A 26831-nucleotide genomic window follows, 5' to 3' on the forward strand; every position below is an offset into this window, starting at 1 on the left:
CCGACTGCCATGAATTCAGCCAAGAAGATGAGTATAAAATCGCAGCCGGAGAAAAAAACAGCCGATCGAGAACATGGGAAAATATATCTACACCTGACTTTTTCCACCTCGCGCCCGAAGCATCCGTCGCAAATACGATGTTTATTTGAAAGCTCTGCAAATGATCTAATAGACCGTCTGGAATATCCTGTGAAAGTAATTTGGCATTATTAAGCAAAATCTTATCGAACTGAATATCAGTGGTAACAGAGCTGTCGGGAATCGAAAGTACATTGCAGATGGGCACGTCCAAAGGGTCAAGTAATTGTTGCACGCATGTAATTTGCGGAGTACGTAATCGTGCACAGTGGACACCGAAAAACAACGCAGGCTGGGAAATATTGTTTAAGAACGCCACAGCGGCGATTCATAATGTGAGCCTTCACGTATTCTGGCAACCTTGTGTCGCATGTTGCGCAAGCAGCTCAATTTCGTAGCCACGTTCGGTGCGCGTGCACCATCACTGTAATTTTGCCGTGTTCTTTTGCCCATAAAGCCACTTTTATTCTCTGAAACATTGTGTCCATGTTCTCCAGTCTTCACATTTGACGCAGTCGAAGACGAACCATGCCGACTAACCCAGAGCACCCGCCGTGGTTGCTCAGTGGCTATGGTGTTGGGCTGCTGAGCACGAGGTCGCGGGATCGAATCCCGGCCACGGCGGCCGCATCTCGATGGGGGCGAAATGCGAAAACACCCGTGTGCTTATATTTAGGTGCACGTTAAAGAACCCCAGGTGGTCAAAATTTCCGGAGTCCTCCAATACGGCGTGCCTCATAATCAGAAAGTGGTTTTGGCACGTAAAACCCCAAATATTATTATTATTAACCCAGAGCCACCCGTCCGCTTCGTCTGAGTTGGTAATCCGCCTTTTCATGTCGCTACGGCGCATGCGCCGTGCCCTAGCGGATTAGTCGCGAAACGTTTTGGAAGGGTCGCGCGCGTCGCCGCGCAACTGAAAGTTCCCTGAGAAAAAAAAAGTATAAGTGCTCGGACCCGCGCTACTGCCAACGCTCGTGCTATATACCGTGTTGAAGCTCCACTGGTAGCTCGACGTCGTTGCTGTGCTCAAAACGTCCGTACCGTAAGACTGCAACTCCACTTTAAAACAGAAAGCGGCCAGGGCTTTGTCCGAGTGGTTCGAACTGCACCGTGAGCCAGGTAGTTGCCGCCTTTAATTGGCGGCTAGCAAATTTAACGAAAAACCCGTGCGTTACACTTGGGCGACACTTAAAAACATCACATTGCGGATGAAGTCTTCTTGCAGCGTCGGCCCACTTTTTCTGGTGGTGGAAGCGTATGCCTGACTTCACGTACAGCCGCCCTGATTTTTAATAATATAGCGCGAGCGTCGACTGAACTGCTGGTGAGCGCCTTATAACGGCGATAAGCGTGCAACAAGGCGAGTGCAACAAGGCTCGTGCGCGAACTCTCGCCTTGTTGCACGCTTATCGCCGTTATAAGGCGCTCACCAGCAGTTCAGTCGACGCTCGCGCTATATTATTAAAAATCAGGGTGGCTGTACTTTGTGGGGTCTGAAATGGGATTCTCACACCGTACTCTTGAGACAAAGAAACGACAACACAGTAGTGCAAACAATCACAAGGGCATTTATTGCACCTTTCATACATCAATGCCTGCTAGCCGAGTTGCTATCCACAAAACATGCCGATGGGCGCGCGACAAATCTAGAAGTCCGACTCACCGCGTCCTCGTGAGCGAATATGTTCGCTCCATGCTGGATCCCAACGCCTGGTCGTTCGCGTGTACAGTCACGCGAATCGTGGCGCGTTCGAAGGCGGCCACGCGAGGCGGTCTCGCAGATGCATCGGTCGCCGCGCGCGCGCGGGAGACGTCCCCGCGGCGCGCCGACCCGCCGGGAAAGAGGGCCGCTGCACGTGCGGCACGGCACGTCTCTCCCGCTGGCTGTCTGGAACCCAAGAGAGCAAGCGCCTTCCTTTCGGCGCCCAAGTAACCTCGCGGCCGCGCAACACTAGCGCCATCTCTCGCACTGCGCCTGTACCACTCGGACCGCCGCGTGTGCGGCGAAGCCGCACTACAGGAGACGCGCTATGCGGGAAAAACATCAGGGGAGGCGCGAGGGTCGCGCATCCCCACAACTTAAGACGCGGTAACACTGGGTCGATACAGACCGATAAGACACTCACGTCAACGATTGACCCACTATTCAGCACAGTACGTCACTGAAAGCATTTTATCATACCAGACCGACAACGACGCAACCGACGAGCGTGGGTTGTCGCACTGCGATGGGCTTTCTTTCGATGGCACCGACAAAATCAGCGTGCTACCCGCCGTGGTTTCTTAGTGGCTATGGTGCTTGGCTGCTAAGCACGAGGTCGCGGGTTGGCATCCTAGCCACGGCGGCCGCATTTCGATGCGGGCGAAATGCGAATACACCGGTGTACTTAGATTTAGGTGCACGTTAAGAACCTTAGGTGCTCCAAATGTCAGGAGTCCCCCACTACGGCGTGCCTCATAATCAGAAAGTGTTATTGGCACATAAAACCCCATAATTTTTTTTTATCAGCGTGCTTACCATCGTTCCACTGAACCTTGCGCGATCGGCCATCGAACTGATAACGCGATATCGAACGTGCCTTCGCTTGTGTATAAAATTAATCGTGCTAACAGTGAGTCAAAACACGCCCTACGAAGTAGAAATGCAGAAGCTTCAACCGTATCAAGCCGTGCGCATGAAGTGTGAGCCAATGTTGATCCTGTTCAGCGAAGGTTAAGCCTGGCACCGTCTTGTTCGTGCATCCGTTACCGGTGGACTTGAACTGAAATGTAAGAAGTTAAGACTAAGAAAACTGCTTGGGTAGTTCAGTTCTGTCCTTAGAGATTTGAAATCAACTACACCACTTCGCACGGCACGTACACAATAACCGGCGACACAGCACTGTGTCAACATCTGTACCTCACCGTACCCGGTTGCCGGTCGCATTCGCTACGTAGATGGGCGGGTCTGTGCGTGTTATGCTGAAACATTTCTCAATTCCAGAGATGTACTATGTATGTCACGATCCGCCCGGTTCGTGAACGAGGGAGGGGTCGAGGCACTCTCCGTTGGACGGACGCTCCGCAGCGTGGTGGTGATGAACGATGACTGACCGCCGAGCAGCTGCGCTCGTCGGTGTTTATTGGTGCGGTGACCAATGTTGCCTAACTGAGCCTGGCAGGCCACCGAACCTGGTGGGCCAACGAAGATTATGCCTGAGGGGGTGTCACATGCTTGCTACACGCCCTTACCCCCAGTTTGTTTGTTGACAAAAAAAAACTAAATTAAATGTACGAGGCTTTGCCTCTGTCCTGGCCTGGTCGACGGTGCCTGCTACCCAGGCGAGTAACGCTCCGGTGGCCTCCGCCGTCGAGTACACCGCCTGGGCACCGGTGTAGACGGGCCGGGTGTGGCAACGCCGGGTGCTGCCTGAGCCAGCCTCGCTCCATCCGGAGGGACCGTAGTGGTCGGCCTTGTGAGTGGAGCCGGGCTTGACACCGGCCCAATGGGCGCCGCACCACTGGCAAAGCTTGCCGCCTCCGAGGTGGGCGGCGCTCCATTGGAAGCGACTGGCGCTGCCGCTAGTCCTCCTTCGGGCTGGAACTCTGAAGTGGCAGGTAAGGGCGCTGGCCAGGTCCTGAGGCGAGATCTACCATGGTCGGCATGTCTGTGCCATGTGACCCCGTCTGGCATGCGGACGAGCAGCGATGAGGCGCTGGCAGGAGACACCACCTGTCCGGCAGACCAGGGTGGGCCAGGACTAAAGTTCCTGGCGAAAACTGGAGCTCCGTCTCTGGCAAAGGCCCGGGCCGGCGTCCTTGGTCAGCAGCCAGCTTCAGCTTCAGCTGCTCCAGGAGCACTGTGGATCGGGGGTCCGGATGCAAGGCGTCCAAGGGTGTCTGACCATCCGACCCTGCAGGAGCTCACAGGGGGCACGCCCAGTGACATCGTGGGGGGTGGTCCGGTACCGGAACAGTATCCGGGCAATCTGCGTCCGGAAATCCAGTCTGGCTCTTCTTGAGCTTGTCCTTGATGGTTTGCACCACCCGCTCGGCTGCACCATTTGAAGCAGGGTGGTACGGCGGAACTATCATCCGGCGAATCCCATTCTTCGTCAGCCAGGCCAGGTACTCTGTGCTGGCGAAAGCAGGATCATGTCGGACACAATGAAATCCGGCAACCACTGGGCGGTGAATACCTGTCGTAGCGCTGCAATGGTCACGCCTGCTGATGGAGTGGTGATAGGTAGAACGTCCGCCCACTTTGAAATGGCGTCCACAACCACCAGGAAGTAATGGCCCTTCAAAGGTCCCCCAAAATCCGCATGTAGGCGGGACCAGGGTCTCTGTGGTAACGGCCCGGGGGTGATTTCCACTTGACGTGAGGCCCGCTGATGCTACTGGCAGATTTGACAGCTCTGCACCATGTGAGCAATGTCCTGGTCCAGGCCAGACTACCAAACATGGGACCGGGCCACCATCTTGGTCTTTTCCACGCCAGGATGACCCGCGTGCAGCAACTGCAGGACCCTGGACCGGCGACTTTGTGGGATCACCACCCTGGAACCCCACAGTAGGCAGCCCTGCTGCAAGCTCAACTCGGCGGCCTTGTGGCTATAGGCCTGCTGGACCAATTCCTCCGCCCGGGACACTATCTTGACCACCTGAGACAGGACTGGGTCCCGGCTGGTCGCTTGCTATACCGCAGATCTGGAGAGAACCTCCGGGTAAGCGTGCTCCAGCATGAACACTTCAGCAGGTTCTGGAACAGCATCAGGGACCTCTGGCAGGGCCAGGCGGCTCAGGGCATCAGCAGGTCCCAGGTCCTTGCCCGGACGGTAAACTAGCTGGTAACTGTAAGCTGCCAGCCTCAAGGTCCAGCGTACCTCTCGAGGTGATGCCTGCACAGGAACTGTCTTGTCAGGCCCCAGCAGCCACAAAAGCAGCTTCTGGTCCGTGACTGCCTCGAACTTCCGGCCCCACAGATACTGGTGGAAGCGTTCAATACCGAACATGAGGGCCAAACCTTCCTTGTCCAGCTGGCTGTGACGTTGCTTTGCAGCATGAATCCGGCGAGAAGCAAACGACACAGGGCGTTCCTGTCCATCTTTGTCTCGGTGCGCCAGGACGGCTTCCACGCCGTACGGCTATGCATCTACGGTCAGGACGACATGCTTAGCAGGATCGAAGTGTATCAGCACTGGAGCCTTGGTGATTAGCTCCTTGCTGCGCTGGAAGGCCCGGTCCTGCTTCGTGCTCCAGACACATTGCTGATCATCTCGAAGCGGAAGATGGAGCGGCTGTAGATGCTCCGACAGGTTTGGCAGGAAACTCCTGTAGAAGTTGATGAGACCGAGGTAGCTCTGAAGCTCCTTGCTCTGGGGCTTAGGCACCTTGAGCACAGCAACAACCTTGCGGGGAGCCGGGGCTAGGCCAGCCTGCGAAATGACATGTCCCAGTACTCAACACTGGGGCCAGAAAAATGCACTCCAGCTTGAGCTTTACACCGGCGTCCTGCAGTCGCGCCAGGACGTTGTGTAGGTTCTGCAGATGGTCCCCGTCGTCGCTGCCAGTAACCAGGATGTTGTCTAAGTACACCGCCACGTGCCTCATGCCCCTGAAGAGGTTGTCCATCTCCCTCTGAAGAATGGCTCGAGCTGAGGCCCACGCCAAACGGTAAGCGTGTGTACTGGAAGAGCCCCAAAGTTATCGATATTGTGACATACTTCCGGGAGGCATCCTGGAGCACCAGCTGCTGGTAAGCATCTCTGAGGTCGAGGTTGGTAAACTTCTGTCTACCGGGCAATGCTGACCAGAGATCTTCAATCCGGGGCAACGGGTACCTCTCGATGGTAGCGACGGGGTTGATGGTAACCTTGAAATCCCCGCAGATCCGGACACTGCCATCTCGCTTGAGGACTGGTACGATGGGAGCCACCCATTCAGATGTCTTGACGGGCATCAGGATGTCCTCTCGCTATAATCGCTGCAGCTCCTGGGTGACCCCGTCCTTAAGGGCGAACGGCAGTGGGCGAGGCTTGAAAAAACGTGTCTGGGCTCCCTCAGGTACATAGATGCCAGCTGTTGTGCCTGCGAAGGTGCCCACCCCTGGCTGGAACAGGGACTTGAACTCGATCAGGAGGCTGGGGACTTCAGTCACCACATGCAGGCTGGGTTCGTGGTACTTTGGCAGACGAACGCCCAGTGCATGAATCCAGTTTCGACCCAGCAGCGTCGGCGACGACCCTTTGGTCAAGTAAAGGGGAAGGGTTGCCTCCGTGTCGCCAAAGGGAACGCTGACCTGTGCCTGACCCTGGACCTGGGAGAGCTGGCCAGAGGAGCTGTGCAGCATCACGCCCGAAGCCTCGACGGACACGCCGGGGAAGGTACGCTTGAACCGTTTCCCGGCCATGACAGGTACGCTGGCCCCTGTGTCCAGCTCCATGGAAATGGGGTGCCCGCAGATTTTGACGGTCAGCATGTACGGCGGCACAGACGACGGTACAAAGCCTGTGTGCCACATGTGAAAAATCGGCAGGTCCTCGGCCACGACGTGGAGCCTGGCCGCGGAAGAGTTTGAGCCTGTTTCCGCACGCCCCCGTCGCGTACCCTTGCGACGGCTACCCTTGCTCGGCTACGCGGGCTTGTGTGGTACCAGGGCTTGAACCAGGCTGCTGCTGCTGTTTGCTGTTCATCCTCCCCCTTCGGCACACACGTGCCAGATGCCCAGTTTTCTCGCATGTGAAGCATTGTGCTTGAGAGCACTGGCACTGTGAGGGGTAGTGGGCACCACCACAGCGGCCGCAGGTACTGCTCTTGTCGCCAACTTGTTAACCACCGCTTCTGCCAACGGTGAGTCAGTCGCACGGGCAATCTCGGCGGCGTCCTTGGCGGCAGCTTCCATTGCCAGCGCTGCCTTCACGGCGTCGTCCAGCTAGGGGTCGGGATGCTCCAGGAGTCGCGTCTGCATGGCGGGGTTGTTGATGCCGCAGACGAAATGGTCCCGGAGCAGCGAGTCCAGCTGGTCTCCTAAAACGCAGGCACTCGCTAACCCTCGTAGCGCAGCACCGAACTGCCTGAGGGTCTCTCCTTCCCGGTGGCTCTGTTTGTTGAAGCGGAAACGCTGCATTAGTGTGGACGGTGATGGGTTGAAATGCGAGCGCAGCATGGCGAGCAGCTCACCCAGCGTCTTAACATGTGGCGTGGCTGGCTTGAGAAGGTCGAGCAGGAGACTGAAGACGCGGGTCCCGCAGCTGGCCAGAAAAATGTCCCACTGTTTGGCCTCGGGTGTGTCGTTTGGCAGGAAGAACACGTGGAGCTGTTCCTCGTGAATTTGCCAGGCTGACCCATCTCCCTCGAACGGCTCGAGCCTTCCGCACAGTGGCATGGCGGCAGCAACGAGGGACGGTGTTTCGCCGCTCGCGGCGGCGTGGGACGATCCGTGAGTGCTCGTCGCCATCCTCGTCGCCAGTGTCATGATCCGCCCGTTTTCGTGAACAAGGGAGGCCTCGAGGCACCCTCCGTTAGACGGACGCCCCGCAGCGTAGTGGTGATGAACGATGACTGACCGCCGAGAACCTGTGCTCGCCGGTGTTTGTTGGTGTGGTGATCAATGTTGCCTAACTGAGCCTGGCAGGCCACCGATCCTCTCGGGCTAACGAAGATTATGCCCGAGGGGGCGTCACATGCTTGCTACAATGTACTGCTTACCTCTGCATCAAACAGGAAACAAGAGATGGTGCATTCGTTATACACCAGCATAAACAACCGTCTCGCTCAGTTATACCAATGGTGTCAGTGATGGTATCTGCGTTCTCGCGAAAGAACTACACGGCCTAAAAATGAGCACTTAATTAAAGCGAGTACAGTTTTCTCTAATAACGTTTTATGACACCCGCAAACTGTAAGTATGTTGATGTTAAAGAAAAGCGATATTCAGAAATAAACAGCCCGTAATATACTTCGTGAACCACAGTTGCTGTTGTTTAAAGGGTTCGGCCTCTCATATTGACTCGTCACAGGCTGGAACAACGCGGAAATATGCGCAGATATGTATGTTTTCCTACGCTGTCACATTATTTCATATCAGCAATGCACTTTTTGCACAATATTTGACGCTCACAACGATGTGTGTCTGTAGATGTTGCTCCAGCCAACAAGGGCACCACTTTGATAAATCTGGTGTGGAAGGCTGCGCTCGAAAACTTCTTGAATACGCGAAATGTCTACATAATGTGCAAAAAGAATACAAAAAGTGACCTCGAAGTGCAGAAATGAGCGACAACAAACTCCAAGGCCCCCGTGTCGGCAAAGGGAACTCGGCGTCCCTTTATCGGTGGCACTATTTGCACTATAGCGCAGTGAGGCCTGCTCACCCAAAAGTCATTGAGTGATTCATGGCTTCCAGGAACGACATTCTGCCCGGGAGAAGCCATTAATGATGATTCGCGATCCACGAAACGCAATACTGACGTGCACTCAACGTGGGCGCAGGTACACAAATCAACGGGCGAAAGCCCCGGCACCCTTCCAAAACGTTTCCAGCGGCGCACGGCAGTGGGCAGCACAGGAAAATGAAAAGGCGGATTGAAGCTCGCCACCCGCCTTTGCCTGCCCTAGCCTCCTTCGAGCTTGCCTGCCTGCTCGTTTTCCGTCATGCCACTCATAAATTAGAACGAAGCTACCGCGCTAGACCTGTATGATTTCACAACCGACTATATTTGTCATGAACTGTCGCGTTGTAACCTGGAAACCACCGCTTAGAAGGACGAAACGTTCGAACGGTTGCTTGCCGACATCGCCGATAACCATCCGCCGCCGAGCAGCCCTGACTCGTCCTCACACGCCCAGGAACATCCATCGGCTCTCACATATGTCCAAAGCACGCAAGCATTGAGTGATTTATGGCAACAGTTTCTCACGCTGTCACAACGGTCGGCAGTTAATTACCGTTCAAGCCACAACGCTGCCAGATCTTTCCGCGTCGTTCCCAACCTCTTGTGGTGACGGCCGTATTTCTGCTCGCCAGTGGATCAAAAAAAATTGCGCGTACGCAAGGATTGGCCTCGTGTACACGTTGTACTCTCCTCGCCGTAGCGCTTGGTAAACTCAGTGGACCTGCTTCAGACTGAAAAAGCGTGGAAGGAAATCACTGCGACAGGTGGGAAAACTTCAGGACTGCCTTCGAAGAACAGTTTGGTGACAAACTTATGCTACTGCAGTGCAGTGGCATGTAGTCAGCAGACGCGTCCAGTCACCTGGAGAGAGCCTTGTCGATTTTTCCTTGGCCGAACTACGCATCATTTCAAGCTGTCCTTTCCAATTGGCTGATCATCAGCGCATTGAGTATGCACTACAGGAAGTGCGTGACACACACTTGGCAACCACTATTGCAGCACAACGTCCGCCAACTGTGGGTGCATTTCTTGCCTTCGCCACTCAGCCCAATAGAACTATGTCTTCCGAAGTCCGCCCACCTGTTGCAGCTAGAACATCAACTTGACAAGTGCCTCCTTGCCTGTGCAGCATCCTGATGTTTCGAACAACACAGCTTCTTCACCACCGAGTACAGCTGATTCATCAGCCTCACGTCGAATTTCCTCCTTACCATTGGACCAGCAAGATACTCGCTACCCGCCGTGGTTGCTCAGTGGCTATGGTGTTGGGCTGCTGAGCACGAGGTCGCGGGATCGAATCCAGGCCACGGCGGCCGCATTTCGATGGAGGCGAAATGCGAAAAACACCCGTGTGCTTAGATTTAGGTGGGATTCAGGTGGTCAAAATTTCCGGAGTCCTCCACTGCGGCGTGCCTCATAATCAGAAAGTGGTTTTGGCACGTAAAACCCCAAATATAAAAAAAATAAGATACTCGCTATCTTAGAATCAGCTTTCGACATGGCGCACTTGCCTATCGTCCTGGGGAAGATCTAAGCAAGGCCGTATGCTATGACTGTCGCCAAAGCAGCCATATTGCATCGAGCTACCCTCATCCCAAGTCTAATGCCCCTCAGCTATCCAGCCAGCAAACGAACCTTGCTACCATGGCGTGCCTTCAGGCTTCAGAACCACTTGAGGGGTCACTTGTGCATTGTGCTGTAATTCAAGCAGATATTCCACTTCTTGGCACTGTTGATGCCTTTCCAGACAGTGGTTCTAAACAGACCATGCTCTCGCTCAGTGTCATTCGATCTGCCAACCTGTTACCATGGGCCAAGCCTCCCATATTTGTTATAGGTGGTAGTACCGTCATGCCAGCTGGTAAATTATGTACTCGAATCACTGTTGGTCCTGTTTCTGGAGTACTCAAGGTTCTAGTTCTGGATACGCACCCTTGGCCTTTGATTCTTGGGGAGCACTGGTTTGAGGCAGCTCACGCTGAGCTCCTTGTACGGCCACCTCATCCAACGGAAATTCACCATCCTAGCAATGGCATTGTGATACCATGCTTGGTGAAAGTGCTACCAAGGATGTCCAATGCTGTTGTGTTGACAAGTAGCACTATTTCTCTTTTCACTCAAGTAGCATCATCTATAGGCTGCCTGCAGTTTGCGCCGTTGCCAGACAACACCCAACTGACGTGGTTATCTCTTGAACAGCATGAAGAGCTTCGTGAAATAGTACCACGTGAACAGGAGATACCACACTTCAGGAATGATGACTAGTTTGAACATCAATGCCCACAGCTGCACGAGGCTCACATAGGTGCGCAGCTACAACAAGAAGAAGCAACTGCAGTTCAAGACGTCTTGCACCAGCATGTCAACCTCTTCGCCACTGATAACAATGATCTGGGCCTTTACGAAGGCATTGAACACTGTTGACCTTGTGCCTGATGCATTACCATATACCCGTCAACTTCACAGATACTGGAAAGAGGACCGCGACTTCATTGAGCGCTAGTGTCAAGAACTTCTTATGAAGCGTATCATTGTGCAATCCTCGAGCCCTTGGGTTTTCCCAGTCGTCGTTGTTCTCCGTGCTGCTGCGTTCACCGTGAACACAAGCCTCAACACAAGCTTACAATTTTCGCCATTTGAACTGCTCCACGGGTATATTCCAAACCTACCAACAGAAAGGTTCCGCCTAAGAGATAGCACCCTCGAAACAAGACTTCTACACCTCGCAATGACTCGTGCTGAAGCACAAGAAAACACCGCAAGGGCACAGCATAGTCGCAAACATCAGTATGATCAAACCCACCGTGACGTGACCTTTCGTGTCGGTCAGTATTTGTGGCTCCAAGGCCAAGAACCTATTAATGATGGTACAGCAAAGCTGGCTTCAGCATTAAAAAAGCCCTTACAAGATCACAGAGCAGAAAACTCTTATTGCGAGAATGGCACATTTCGATGTATTGAGTAAAAGCTGATTAACATCTCACCACTTCTCCAGTGAACAGAGATAAGTTTGCACTGATATAGCGTGTCGATGACGTTTGCAGACGCGAAAAATGCAATATCGTCTGCATAAACATAAGTAGTCAGTTTTTCATGATGGTGACCTCTCTCCCTTTCCGTAAATAAATCTCTTTCTTCATAATGGGACATCGTGCTCATGAGAATATTGAAAAACACTGGGGAAAGGACTGAGCCTTGGGTGTGTTAGAAAAGGACAGACTAAGGGGGGTCCTGACTATTTCTAATTTTCAGTCAAACTTTTAAATAAGGTGGGAAAATGTCTCTGTAGAAAGGCGTCAGCGCTCGTTTTCCTTATTTCTCTAAAAATATTCTTATTTCACTAACGGTGGAAAAGGTTTTATTGACTTGCAGATTTTACAAACGTGAAGGCCTATCACTCTAAAATAAACGCGTTATACCCCCTCTCTGCTACATCACAAGTAAAACAAAAGAAGAAATAAATCTTTATTCCGGCAATACAATATGATTGACAGTATTACCTGGATTCTTATTTGGCTAGTTTTGCGTTCATACCTTAAAAGTCAGCATAAATTGGAACCTAAAACAAGAAGAAAAGTAGGTTATCTTATATAGATTATATAAAGGGATGTTTTAATGATAGAATAGCATTTGGAAGTTGTCTAATGAAGCTGGGTATTTCATTCCAGATTTCTTGCACCGGCAAATGATAGGGAACGTACTATTGGCCCACGGGAAGTTGCATTTATTTCACCTCCATTATGTTTTTGAAGAAATTGCTAAACATTGGATTCTGAGCAACTGGCCTCTGAATAACCTCAAGCAAATCCGACAAATCTTCAAAAGGTTTCTTGCAATCTAAGAAAAAGAAGTATGAAACTTATTATTATTATTATTCCCCAAAATGCAAAAGTTGCATTTCAAAAGACGTTTAACAAGAAGTTATCACCGACGATCTTTATGAAAGTTCTATACAATACCCATTCAGGAGTCGTGGATTTAGTACTGAAAAAAAAAAGATGGTGCATTATTTTATTTTAAGAGAGAAAATGGAGCCTAATTTCTCGACTAGCCGGGGGAACCTATTTCTGGCTTTGATCACTAATTACACCTGCTATCTTAAATGCTATCCGTGTATATAAACGATGCACTCGCCTAGCACCATGACGCCACTGCAGTTGATGAGCCGGCTGTGTATGTTCAGATGAGGGAAGTTGCAAAATGGTCCAGAATATTTCATTTTCCCTTAAATTTTTATATTACACATAAAAATACTTCTACACCACGAAACTAAGACTACTTTTACAGCATAAATATTTCTTTCAGACACGAGAAATCTTGTGTGTTCCCTATTTCTTGCTTTTGCTTGAGATTGGATGGGAAATTAAAAAAAGAGGGAATGAAAAGTAATGTTCAGACACATTTTTTTCTTTCAATAAAAAATTTACATCCCCTGTAAAATTTCTTGAGGATCATCTCTTGATGAATTTTCTGCAAAAATGTGTTGCTATACTCTACAAATAATTCGATCCGCTTCACTGCTCAACAGCGCAGGTAATTATCATGGTCCACGACGTACTTATCCCGATTTTGTTTATAAAACAATCAAAATTCGCGGTGGCTGGATTAATTGTATTGATGCAGAGGCAGAACGAGCATTATCGTAATGCAAGGTTATTGAGAAGCTAGAACGAGAATAATAGAGGTAGACAAACTTGTCATTCGAAACGTGGGTTGAAAGGGTGGGGTACAAGGAAGCCCTATGAAAGTGCAAGAGCCACACCTTCAAGTTTAGGATTGTTTAGGCTGCGGGCATACAAAGAGCGCCTGCACATTTTCAGTTGACATCAAAGACTCCAACACTATCATGCGAGATGAACTTTCTTGCATGATATAAATCTGAATAAAGAGAAAATTAGACATCCACCCGTTCGCAGAAATTGCTACAAAGGAAACCCATACGGGTTATTCGAAAGAAAAGCCTCATAGTTGAAGAAAAATTCGTCCTGGTCCGGGACTCGAACCTGGGACCACCACCTTTCCCGGGCAGCCGCTCTACCATCTGAGCTAACCAGGCGGCTAGCAGATGGCAGGGCGAAGTCGAATTTGTCGACAACACGAAGCAAAGGCAAGTGTTTGACGTTGTAGTTCTGCGGAAACCCGCAAGGTGGAGAGAAGTAATGAATAAAGAGAAAATCAGACATCTTCTCTTTATTCATTACTTCTCTCCACCTTGCGGGTTTCCGCAGAACTACTTGCGCGCGTCCGCAAAAGTACGTGTGGTCTGGGCTTTAGGCGTTAGTCATCGTCTCCATAGAGTTTCCTACAATAATTACTAGAGGGAACTCTGGCGCTAGTGTCGACGGGAGCTGCAATGAGAGCGGTTGTACCAGCATGGGAATAATGGGAAGTACATGGATTTGCCTTAACTTCGTCTTTTCGGCTTCAAACGGCTTTGTCACTTTGTAAACTCCTCATTTTCATCAATGGACCACGTAATAAGTAGTTAAATAAACATAATTAGTATTGTCCGATGGTGATTCGAACACAGGAACTCTAGCACAGAAGCCTGATTTAGAAACCATTAAGCCATGGACTCCTTTTTTTTCTTTCATGGCGTTTATTAGAGTAGCATTCAACCCGACATTCAACAGTTCCTCATAGTTAGAGAATGGAGGGCACAATGAATGTCACGCACAGAAAAGGCAGCATTCTAAGTAAATACTGTGAGTAGAAACGTTGGTTTCACTTTAGAAGGGTGGTAAGGATAAGCACCTCACTAAAATAGGGTACCAGTCCGGTTGTATATCGAACATGTTTTAGGTGTAGTGACATTTGGATAAAATGTACCTTTGTAGGTACCACCGTTTCGGCGTTTCGGTTCACCAATCGCGTTTTCCACAAACTGTGCATTCCCATGAGAACAAAACATGTAGAAAGGGGCACTATTATCAGAGGTCGGCAGCAGATATCGCACAGTATGAGCGTTAATCCCAGAGTCATTTTTTAAAAGTCCGTTTGAGGACATCCCAAAATAGGATGGCGTTGGTGCAACTAATAAAACAATCTTCAATGGTCTATGGCACACCACAAAGGTGACAGTTAACAGAAGAGACAAAGATTGCCTTTTTCTGTAGCCATGTTTTTACCGGGATGGTTTCACTATGAAGTTTATAAAACAATGTTTTGCAGCAAGGGGATAAATACATTTTGCGAACTCGCTTTAGTACATCGTGGTCTGGCCATTTAATACATAGTGATCGGTAAAATGGAGGCGGAAATGGCACGGACGGTAAATCTTTGTATAATGTTTTACGTGACACAGAGTACAAGCATTCAGTGGAAAACCGAACTGTCAGGAAACGAACCGGCAAGTAAACTTCTCGCATGAACTCCCACAAACATAAACGCGAAGAAAAATTTGAAGAAACAACTAAATCATGTAGCGTATTAACAAGTTCGACTTGCACGAATGACCGAATTAGAGGATGCCAAGTATCACGAAAGAAGAAGAAACGAGACACTATTCGCCGTACATCAAGATGTACTAAGCCCAGCCCCACCTTCTCTAACAGGCCTAAACATATTGTCTGGCTTCATGGGCTCAAAAGTTGAAGACCATACGAAGGATGCAAAGATTCGGTCAAAACATTGGATGTATAGCCTGGTACAATGAATAACTTGCAATATATTTTTGTTGCCAAGAACTTATTGCACGCTTCGGCCTTCCCAAAAATAGAAAGTGGAACGAATGTCTGAGCGTAACTTTGTAGGGCTGAAACCCGTTCTTTCCAATAGTGTGCGCTTAATTTATATGCGTCTACCGGCACGCCAACTTACTTTGGATGGGACATCAGTCCACTTAATGCCTGCAAACTGTTCAAGTGTGTAGCACCATGAGCCAAACCATAAGCCTAAATTTTTCGAGGAGTTCATTCGTGCTCTTGATACGCTGCCATATTCCTGTATTGTCGATACTACCTTTTCAATACTGGTCTTATTCGTGCAGAAGAACGCTAGATCATCTGCATAAGCTAAGACTTTTACTTCATTACCCAGTATCTTGAAGCCATGGATGTAACTCGATTGAATTACGCTTAAGCATAGCGGTTCCAGGTAAAGGGCGAATAGTATTGGGGACATCGGGCATCCTTGTTTTACGGAGGAGGAAATAGAAACGGGTTCGTAGAGAGGGCCATTAATAACTAAACGAGTAGTACAATAGGTGTAGCAAAGCCTAACGCCTTTAAGCACAACGGAGCCAACATTGGCATGCTCCAGAAGAGTAAACAGGAGTGACTGGCAAGATCAAAAACTTTAGCAAGGTCTACCTGGGGCATTGCAAGCTGCCCAGTGGAACCATAGCAGTGTTGAAGTGTACGGGTGAGATGTATGCTGGTTTGACTGGATCGGCCTCTAATTCCACGCGTCTGATGGGAACCAATTATTATTGACATTACAAATTGCAATCTGTTGGATGAAACTTTTGCAAAATTTTTGTAATCCAGGTTTGACAAGGTGATTGGTCGGTCGCTTTCAACAGAACGCAGTCTCTCTTTATCTGAACTTTTGGGAATTAAAACTGTGTGGGTTTTGCAAAAAGATTGCGGAAGGGCGTCCACCTGTAAACTTGTAATAAAGATGTCCAATAATATGGGACTGATAACTGATTTGAAAACTTTGTAAAATTCACTTGAAAATCCATCAGGGCCGGGTGTTTTCCACAAAGGCAGATGATCAATAGCTAGCTCAATTTCTTGGATCGTAAGGCTACCACTGATGAATGCAGTTATCATCCTGTAATGGTATTACAGGAGACACAAAACACTAAGTTTTTTTTAAATCGTGATCGACGAGAGGGGCACTAAACAACACAGTGTAGTAAGTTTCGAACTGAGAAATTATGTCATTCGTATTTGTTAAAAGACTACCTTTGGAGTATATTTCCGGAATTACTTTGGAAATGACGTCGCTCCTCAAGTAAAGCTTGACGCGTTGTCTGCTCAGACTGCAGAGCACGCCTATTTCGAGATAGAATTCGCGCACCTCTGTTACGCAGTGCATCATACTTTTGTAACTCACATTTTAGATTTTCTATGTCAACAATGCAAGTGCCTGGCATTTCGCATTCCATCTGATAAAAGCTGCATAGGATCTTAAGAAGCATTTTTCTTTATCCTTTCTATAGAATGATTTCACCGATCCAATTTCTATATCCACTGTACGAACCTCTTGTTTAAGGAGTTGCCAATCAGCAAATAACGGCAAGTCAGTAGAAAGAGAATTTGTTAGGGCCATGCGCACGTGATTAATATATTCCTGATCCTTTAGGAGCTCAGAGTTAAGCTTCCAGAGTGCCCACTGGGGTCGGAAATTAGTTACAGATTTGCGATAACCAACCTTTGCGATAACCATGCAATGATCAGAGAATGAAACTGGGATAGTAATACAGGACAGTCCTCAGGAGAGGAGTGATGAAGAAACATAAATCCGATCAAGGTGGGCGTAAGAGCGACCTTGAATTCGTGTATAAGAGCGAGCTCCCTGTCCCGACACTCCTATATCATTGAGCCCTGCATTTTCTATTACGTTAGACAAAACTTCGCCACTCCTGTACCGCTGAGTGTTAATGCCGCTTCGATGGCTCGGATCACATACACAATTGAAATCTCCCATTAACACAATGCAATGATCACAGTCCAATAGACTAGACACATAACCAAATAAAAGAATCCGTTTTGCAGCGTCATTAAATGCATAGACATCGACTATTCGCCATGGCACACCCTGCAACACAAAATTGCAACATATATACCGACCTTCAATGTGTAGATGGTAATTAAATGCTGAACAAAGAAGACGGCGTTCTGAACGGTCGCTTTTTTTCATGTTCTTCGCTTCAAAGGATTTATCGGCCCCTGGCCGAGCTGGTGCTCAGGCTTGAGCCAGCGACAATGACTACCGTGTTGCGCTACCTCGTCTTCCTAACGGTAAGCTGGTTGTGGACTCCATTTTCCTGCATGCTGACTTAAGTGGTCGACCGTACAGAGCCCAAGACTTAGAGACGCCCTTCGGAACGTTATTGACCTGGAGGAAATAAGTTACATCGGTCAATTTCAGATGTCGCACGTGTGGATGGTGACGTGCAAATCGGGGATGATGAAATCAAGGCTGGTCACATGCAGCGAATTATCAGTGAAAGGTAGACGCTGCGTCGTTATTGACCCTGAGCCCACGGAAGTTAAAATGAAGCTTTTATGGCTTCCTGAGCGTTTGGAAGACGGCTACATTCGAGATGCGCTCCAGGCTTACGGGAAAGTGAAGTCCATATTAGCAGAAAGCTAGAGAGTATCGGAGATGGAACAAATGCGTACGCTAAAACGTGACGTGGTGTTGACTCTTGCCGATGGAGTCAACGTGGGGGCCGTTCCACATCTACTACCTGTTTGTGGAGTGCAGAGTCTTGTATTGATTCCAGTCAGGCCCCCGCTTTGTCTGCGTCTTCGCTGTAACAAGGTGGGGCTCATTCGTCGAAAGTGCAGAACCCCACGTTGTGAAGACTGCCGGCGCTTTGGCCACACAGCTGAAGAATGTGTCGTACCATAGGCTGATAAGTTACGACACAGAACAAGGCCTCCGGATGAAAGCCTACAAGATCACATAATGGATATTGCGGATCTTCTCGACGCGACTGGAGACGTTCCCTCTTCCGCGGAGACCAGTTGTGCCAGTAAGACCCATCTACATGTTAAAGACAATGGCATCGCAGAACTGCCCGTGAAAAAGGAAAGTAGCGAAGAGAGATATGATCGATCCAAGCAACAACGCAAAGAAGCACCCACTACCACGCAGCCAGGTGCTGCCAAGCAAGCGAATGAGGCAGCCGCTGATGGCTCATCTGATACACCCAAGCATCTCAAGACGTGCACTGTGCTGGCAGAGGACATACGAAGTAGCGCGGATACGTCAATTCCGAAGCGCCTTGCGACTAACGGATCGGACTCAAGCACGGACAGTGAGACGACCAGTACCACAAGAAAAGCACGTCGCTGCAAAATATCGAAACACCCAGGAAAGGGCCGACGATCACGGTCCAGAAGGCCTGGTGGGGGTTTGGAGGAAGCCTCACCGTTGCCTTCTAGGACCGATCACATAGATCATTAAGTCCGAATAGTGGGAAGTCACTACGGCCCTGTCCCAGCAACTTCTCTTCGTAACTTTGAACGTACGAGGCCTTAGATCTTTGCATAAACAGGCGCAGCTTCGCCGGCTTTTGTCTAGGAAGCGTCTAGACTTCGTCCCCGTGGAGGAGATGAAGATTGAGAGTGATGACGAGACAGAAAGGGCTTTGCGACCTTTTCTGTCCGAGTGTAATGTCTGTGTTTCAGACGATCTTGGTTTATCCGCGGGATGTTTCCTGTTTCTTATAAGCCATGGCGCATGTATCGACAAGCGAATGAAACACCCTTATGAATTTATCGCGGGCATGCCAGTGCCCTGAGAGGCTTGGCACGTTTCGATTTGGTCACCTGAACAAGCTCAATCGTTGCAATTTATAGCAATTGTGCGTGTTCGCGGCGTCTTCTGCACTTCGAAGAGCATATATTGCGCTGAAGTTTACGACAATTAGATTTATATAGCGTAATATACAAAACTATACAAACGCCTGAATCCACAAGCACGAAGATCAGACAAATTGCCATCATCCCCATGGTGGTACGACTGCAGCGCCAGCGTTCCCTCTTGTAATTATTGTATGAAACTTTGTGGTCGTCTCCTTCCCCAGCTGGCTCCGTACCCGCTCATTGCTTACAGGGACACTAAAGTGAAAAATGATTTCTTCTGCATCAGTAAATTACCGTACTGCAACACCAAAAACACCACTCTTACAACGATAAGACATTTGGTAAGCCAGAAAAAGCGCAAGAACCAAATACGGGAGGCGACGCCTACTTAAAGGGACACTAAAGGTTACCAGAAAGTCAAGTTAAAGTGGTAGAGCAATGTTCTAGAACGTCTAAGGCGTCAATATAATCGCGAACAGAGCTTTAGTAACCGAGAAATTGAGGTAAATGCATGACACGATTTGAGACCCCCCAGCGACATTCCGGTACTAAACCGATGACGAAAGGTCTCCCCGTAATTTATGTTACTAATACTCAACAACTCGTATTAAAAATATCATTTCATTCGATTATAAGACGGAAGAAAATGCTACTTGTCTACGTCTACTCGATTCTAACAAAAACTAAGATTTTGACGTTACCCTTCAGTAGTATGGGTGGTCGAAAGGTTTCGTTTTCGCTCGACTCTGCGCGCTCGACTCTGCGCCGCGCACGCTTTGGAGTTTCAGTACTTTCGTTATCGCGTCGTGCTGTGAGGGTTCTGCTGGCTCGCGAAACTTTCATTTGGAACAAGCAGCGAGAATGCCACGTCCATGTGATGTCGTGGGAAGCCCTCGTTGCTTTCCCGCTCCCGAGAGCCGGTGTCGAGGCCGCCGTCGTAGTACGCAACGACGCCGGCAGTGCGAGCCCTCAGCAGCAGGTCGCGCTCGTCGGTGCTCAAATCGCTGAAGTTGAGCCCACCATCGCGAGCCAATCTGTCGGTGTCAGGGTCCATTGCGACGAGCGTCGAAGTTTGCGTTATAGAATGAAGTACCAGCTTAGGGGGCGTCTTGCGCTGGAGCTTGAGGTATAGTAGCGGCGCCTGGTGGCGGTGCGGGAAACGACATCTGGGTCGGCTGTGGCGAAGCACGTTTCTAGGCCGAGTTTTGCGTCGATTCGCACTTTTTTATGCCCTGTTGCGAGTGCGGAAAGGCTCGTCACTTCTCACAGACCACGCCGACCACGCTGCGAGCTCGCCGCAGCCTATAGTTTAACGAAAACGGACTTTCCGTGTGCCGTGGGACGTAATGTGGGACGTAATTAGTTTCTCCTTCCGCTAGCCACCATTACAGTGAACTAGAATATATTATAGTGACACGACTGGAATGGCGCGCCTGCTTTTCCCGCGGCCCGTTACGCTCCGGAAAGCCGCTAGAGGCGCTGCCGCTCTCTTTCATATTGCGGCCCGGACGGCTGGGCTTGCGTGGGGCACGGATAGGCATTCGTCAGCCTGCCTCTCCTGCGTTTCGCAAGACTGTTGAGAGTGGTGTGCATACGGTTGGCCTTGTCTTTCGTGCGAACGGCCTTCTCGTGCGGACCGTGTGCCCTGTGCGTCTTCGCCGCGTGCAGCCCGCGGCATGGCGAAGAGGCGGACAGATTCACACTGCTTCGCTCCGGGCTGCCGCACGGGCTACCCAAGCGGACCCAAAGCGTCGTTGTTTCCGGCACCGAAAGACGACGAACTCCGCAAAAAGTGGGAGCGCAACTTCACAGGAAGGATAAAGCTCTCACCGGAGACCAGCGTCTGCCTGCAGACGCTGGTCACCAAGCAAGTCCAAGCACTAAGCAACAACTTGTTGACAAACTGCTTGACTCGGGAAACTTGATTGTAGCAGAAGACCTGCTTTGGACAATGCCCCAGACCATTCATCCTGTGTTGTTACTTCCAGTGACAACAGGCTTATTTTCTACATTGCCGGGTATGTTGCCTAAAGTGCATCGTGAAATCAGGGTGTGAGGCATGCCTCACTCGTCTCTTGATGACTAAAGAGGCTGCAGAATGCTTGAACTTGGCTTCATTCACATGAATGAGAGATAATGGCGGCCTCCTCTACCCATCAAGTGTGCTTTATACGTTTGTTGTAAATTTGGAGAATGCCTTTACTGAATGCTTTAGTCTTTTGGAATTACATTCTGACAGTGTACTTGATGTTCTGGACCACATCAAGCGAAAGCAGAAGATTCAGCTTGGATGTCAAGATCATTGTGAGCAAGTTGCAGCTGAGGTTACAGCATTTTATATCACAACACGCCTACATTTTTTCACAAAGAGCCTAAAGCAGGCTATAGCATCAAAAGGCGTGAAGTTGCGAAGCACCTTGAATTGAGCAGGTGCTAAACATTTCTTGGTGCTCTTTGAATAAATCATACTTCAGCCCTGCCTTTATCGCTTTGATTTCTTCAGCATGCAGCTGCCTACCACGTGTAGAGCGTTGCGTTTATACTGAACTGCATGCGAAAAATTTACTGGGCGATCAAGAATTTATCTGGAGGGTGAAGGTGGGCGTAAGTGAGTCGAGGGTGGGCAACCCACTAGCTAGGGTCTCCGGACCACCTTGGAGCAGCTCAACACTGAATGAATTTGCGTGCCATTGAGAGTGTTGAGAAACTGCCCATCAAGAATGTTTGCTGCTTTTCGCTACGACGTCGTTACAAGGACGAAGATGTAAGTTTCGCAAAATCGATCATTCATTGCCCGATCATGTCTGTGGACAGCTTGTATTAACAATAAAAATTCAAACAGCGCATAAACGACGGGACCAGAATGAGGAGGAGACAAACACGGCGCTGAACTTACAACTCATTAGTTCAGCACAGTGTAATTGTGTCCAATTCGCACAGATGTGGAAAGGCGATCGAATGAAAATTTTTCTACCCGCAGCCGGCGATTGCCTTGTACTCGGTTGAAAATGCGGAACGCGATGTTCGGGCTTAAATTATTTATCGCCATTTCACTACCTGAAATGTGCAAATAATAAGTAAACGCACGTGTAAGATGAGTGTGTTTAGGTAACAGCACCGATCATTTCGAAATCTGCAATTATTGCGTGCGGAAAAGCCCCAGAAACCGTAGGCCGCCGCGCCAAAGCAGTATGAAAAGTTGAAGTGGCACCATCTCGTGGCATCAATGCGAAAACGGGCCGCCTGCGCGGAGCCGTTCGTGCCACTAGAATGTATTCTAGTTCACTGTACCACCATACTCCCGCTTTCGCTCTGCTGTCGGCTCTGTCTTGGCTCTGTTTCTGGCCGCGCGTTTGCGTTTTGCGCAGAAAAGCCGTAGCGCCGTCTGCGGACGCCGTTCTACTCACCGATGGCGCAACGTCACTATGAGACCATGATGTCAGTTCTCCTCGATCGGAGGGCGGGCGATTTGAACTGCGCTAGAGGTACGCGGACGCTTCAGAACGCATTTTCTCTTAAAATAAGTCTCTCCTTGCCACGAAACAAGCGTTTCGAGGTTTCTGTGATGGTATTTCAACAGTCCACGTTGACTTAATAGTAACCTTTAGTGTCCCTTTAAGTTCCCGCACCTGGGGACTGTGACGTCTTGAATTTTGATGGCATCTTCTACGGCCAACTAATTATATGCAGCGGTACAGATTGACTACATTGTGTTCTAGAGGAACCAAATATTAAACATGGCAAGTTTCGGGAACCTTTATTCAGCCAACGCGGCCCAAATGCGAAAACATACTTTGGAATCCCTGACGTCACACTGATGTACCGGCGCTGGGGTTTCGGCGCGAAATTCAAACACTGATACTTGGACCTTCATTTTCTCATCTAATAATCAAACTATTTTTTTTACATGGCTGCCTGCAGGGTTCTCAAAGAATGCTTCATTGGTCTAAACTTATTTATTGTTATGCTTTAGTGTCCCTTTAAGGGGGAATGATCCATTCATTGACAAGAGGAAACTATCATCATCATCATCATCATCATCATCATCATGTTGCGCCTTTCCTGTCTTCTTCCATGTGACCGTCTACAAAGCGCATCCAATCTTTCCAAATAGCATCATCATCATCATAAGTTATCATCATGGGCAATGGCTCGATCATCGCCGTTTTCTTCCCCAGCGTGCCCGTATGCGCCCCTTACGGTCGCCACCGTCTGGTCGCACGTCGTTTCGTCCAGCACCCAAGAACGAGAAAGCGCTGCGTCCTGTGCCCATGTGTGTGCCCTGAAGACCACCGACGGGACGCTCGTTGCCACCGTGTACGTTCGACCTGGCTCTTCCACGCGCGACGAAGAGGACTTTAAGAACGACCACTTTGGATGGCTGCTCCATCCGGCCGATGACGATCAAACTGCAGTCCTCGTCGTTGGCGACTTCAACGTGGACTTAATTGTCGCGGCCAGATGGCAACTGGCTGCCCCCGCTTATGCTCTAACGGTTCGGGCTACAGTGCTACAGCGATCCCAAGGTGCCAAGGACCACGAGGCGCTTGTGTTTGGATTTAACCTTCGCCAATTATCTGTCAAGCGTCGTCAAGCAACCCTTGACTGTGTGCCATAGCGAGCACTAAGCTATAATAACTTGCGCGAAATAATAAACAACACCTCAATATTTATGTATCTCTGTGTTGTACGTTATACCATCTGTATAGCTTCGCTGGTCATCTACATTCACAGTGTGGAATGGCTACCGAATTTTCTTTCACAGGAGGTCGTGCTGCATTTGAAACGCATTGTTTATGCTCTCGAGGTTCTGTGCGTACCTCCAAGGAACGGCGGATTGTCTTTGTTTAGCGGTGTTCACACGCTGCCATATTCTCTTCTACACTTGGTAGCCACAGTGTCGGTACGTTCAGGGCGAAGAGGCGAGCAAAACGAACGTCTGCCGGCAATTAACACCCGAAAGCGGCGGAGCCTGCGTGGTACTGCAGCAGCAAAACAAGGCAGAAAAAAGTGAAAAAGAAAACAAAGCACCACGACAACAACAAGAACAACAAAAGAACCGGAGGGGCAACGCGAGCAAAAGCAGACAAGAAAATGACACAGGACGAGACAAGCTACACACATGGGTGGCTTTATCTCCTGGATGTCTTTTGTGCTCGACGCATTTCTTTGAAATACCATTTGTTGATTTTTTCGAAACCATTTTTTTTGCAACTCTTCCCTACGTGAGAAAGTGTAGCTTTCTTTCCCAATGAAGAACTTTTAGTGATACTTTGCACTCCTGTTTCTCGCATTGTTGTGTGTGCTGTGAACCACGAGGAGTAAAACTGAGCGACAAGTTTTGATATGTTTCGCTTTTATATGAAGGCATGTCAATTGGAAGAGTATATTCTTGATTATTCAACAAGTGTGCTCCGAGAATTTACTTGATTTGATTAATTTTGGTTCATTGCATAGCTCAAGGGCTCACCTATGTTTTGGCCGAAAGTTGTTTTGTTGTGATGAGGGAAATTAAAGTTATTAGTGTTTACGTGAGACCCACATTTATTCATATTGTTACGGGGATGTTGAGAGTACAGAAGATTGTATTTCCAATATATATATATATATATATATATATATATATATATATATATATATATATATATATATATATATATATATATATATATATATATATATATATATATACACACACAAAATGAGTCAGAGTAGTTAAGATGGCTGACCACCAAAAACACGCAGCAGCCAGCGCCCCGCGATCTTCTTCGCCCTCTCTTCTTTCATCCTTCCGTAAAAGGACCCCGGGGTGGTGAGGCATCATCGCGGCGCACGATAGGCGAACAACTGTCAGCGAAGTATGGCTTCAGCCGCGAAACGTGGACGACGTCAACAGACGTCGGACTTCAGGATGCATCAAACTGTAGCGGCGCAATCTCGTAATTTACGTCGTTAACTTGACGTACGACTTCATAAGGCCCTGTGTAGCGCGAGAGAAGCTTCTGGGAGAGGCCGACCCGACGACATGGTGACCAAAGGAGCACCCAAGCACCTGGCGCGAACTTAACATCGCGATGGCACCGGTCATAACGCTCTTTTTGTATAGGCTGCAAGGTTAAAAACGACATCGGGCGACTTGACGTGACATGTGAGCGCGATCGATGACTTTACGAGTGCACTCAGTTGCAACACGTGGTACAGAAGGGGGGATGGTCTCAAACGGAAATGAGGGGTCGCGACCATACAAAAGGTAAAAGGTGAATATCCTGAAGTGTCAGGTCGGGACGAGTTATACGCGAACGTCACGTAGGGCAGCGTGGCATCCCAGTCGCGGTGATCGTTGGAGACGTACATCGACAGCATCTCTGCGATTGTTCGGTTGAGACGTTCCGTATGACCGGTCGTTTGTGGGCGGTAGGTGGTGGACAGCTTGTGCTCAGTGGCGCAAGAGCGGAGGAGTTCATCGACAACTCGAGACAAGAACGAGCGGCCGCGGTCTATAAGTAACTGTCGAGGTACACCGTGGTGGAGAATGACGTCGTGGAGAAGAAAATCGGCGACGTCTGTTGCGCAACTAGTCGGCAACGCCTTTGTTATTGCGTAGCGTATCGCGTAATCAATAGCGACGGTGATCCACTTATGCCGTCTAGTCGTCGTCGGAAAAGGGCCAAGCAGGTCAAGGCCTGCGCAAAAGAATGGTTCAGAGGGAACTTCAATGGGATAGTGTCGTCCGAAAGGTGGCAGGGGAGGCTTCGCAAGTTGCGACATAACGACGCAACGACCGGTAAGACCCGGCCAGAAGAACCGGCGTCGTATGCGGTCGTATGTACGCAAAACTCCAAGGTGTTCCACCGTCGGTGCATCGTGAAGTTGTTGGAGAACGACGGATCGCAGATGACGAGGAAGGGCATGGAACAACTCAGGGCCGTCAGGGTTGATTTTGCGATGGTAGAGGATGCCGTCGTGCAGAACGAACATGCGGCATGTGGCATCAGTGCTGCCAGATTGCACTCCGGCTTTCTGCAATACAGCCAGACAAGCCACAGGAGGACAACTGCCTACCACCCGCAGACGAATGGTCTCACGGAGCGCCTGAACAACACCCTCGCCGACATGCTAGCAATGTACGTCGACGTCGAGCACAAGATGTGGGAGGCGGTCCTGCCGTACGTAATCTTTGCTTACAACACGGTGGTGCAAGAAGCAACCCAAATCCATGCTGCCGCACGTCACCGACGAAGAGAATCTTGACGCCATTACCTATCTCCAGTGCGCCGAAGAAGCCCGACAGCTCGCCCGCCTATAGATCAAGAACCAGCAGTGTATCGACAGCCGACACTACAACCTTTGATGACGCTTCATCCAGTACCAGCCTGGCGACCGTGTTTGCGTTTGGACCCCAATACGTCGACGAGGACTCAGTGAGAAAGTATTGAAACGCTATTTCGGACTCTAGAAGATCATCCGACGTGTTGGTGAACTGGACTATGAGGTCGTGCACGACGGCATTTCGCATTCACAGCGGCGCCGCGCACGACCTGAACTGGTTCACGTTGTGCGTCTTAAGCCCTTTTACGCACGCTCACGAACTTCCTAATTTTGTTGTTTCTTTGCTACCCATATTCTTGTTTATTACTTTCGTTATTTTGCAGCACTGGGTTGATGCTTTTTAAGAGGGGGGTATTGACACGCGTACCTGTTTATCGGGTGTCCGCGTTTCAGCGCCTAACAAATGTTATGGCACAACACAGGACACGCCTGCTTGTATAGGAATTTTCTGGAATGTTATTGATGGTTCCACCCGCTGTCTGTCACCGAACCTTGTGTAATC

This window comes from Dermacentor albipictus, chromosome 9 (assembly GCF_038994185.2).
Source record: "Dermacentor albipictus isolate Rhodes 1998 colony chromosome 9, USDA_Dalb.pri_finalv2, whole genome shotgun sequence".
In the NCBI taxonomy this organism is placed as follows: domain Eukaryota; kingdom Metazoa; phylum Arthropoda; class Arachnida; order Ixodida; family Ixodidae; genus Dermacentor; species Dermacentor albipictus.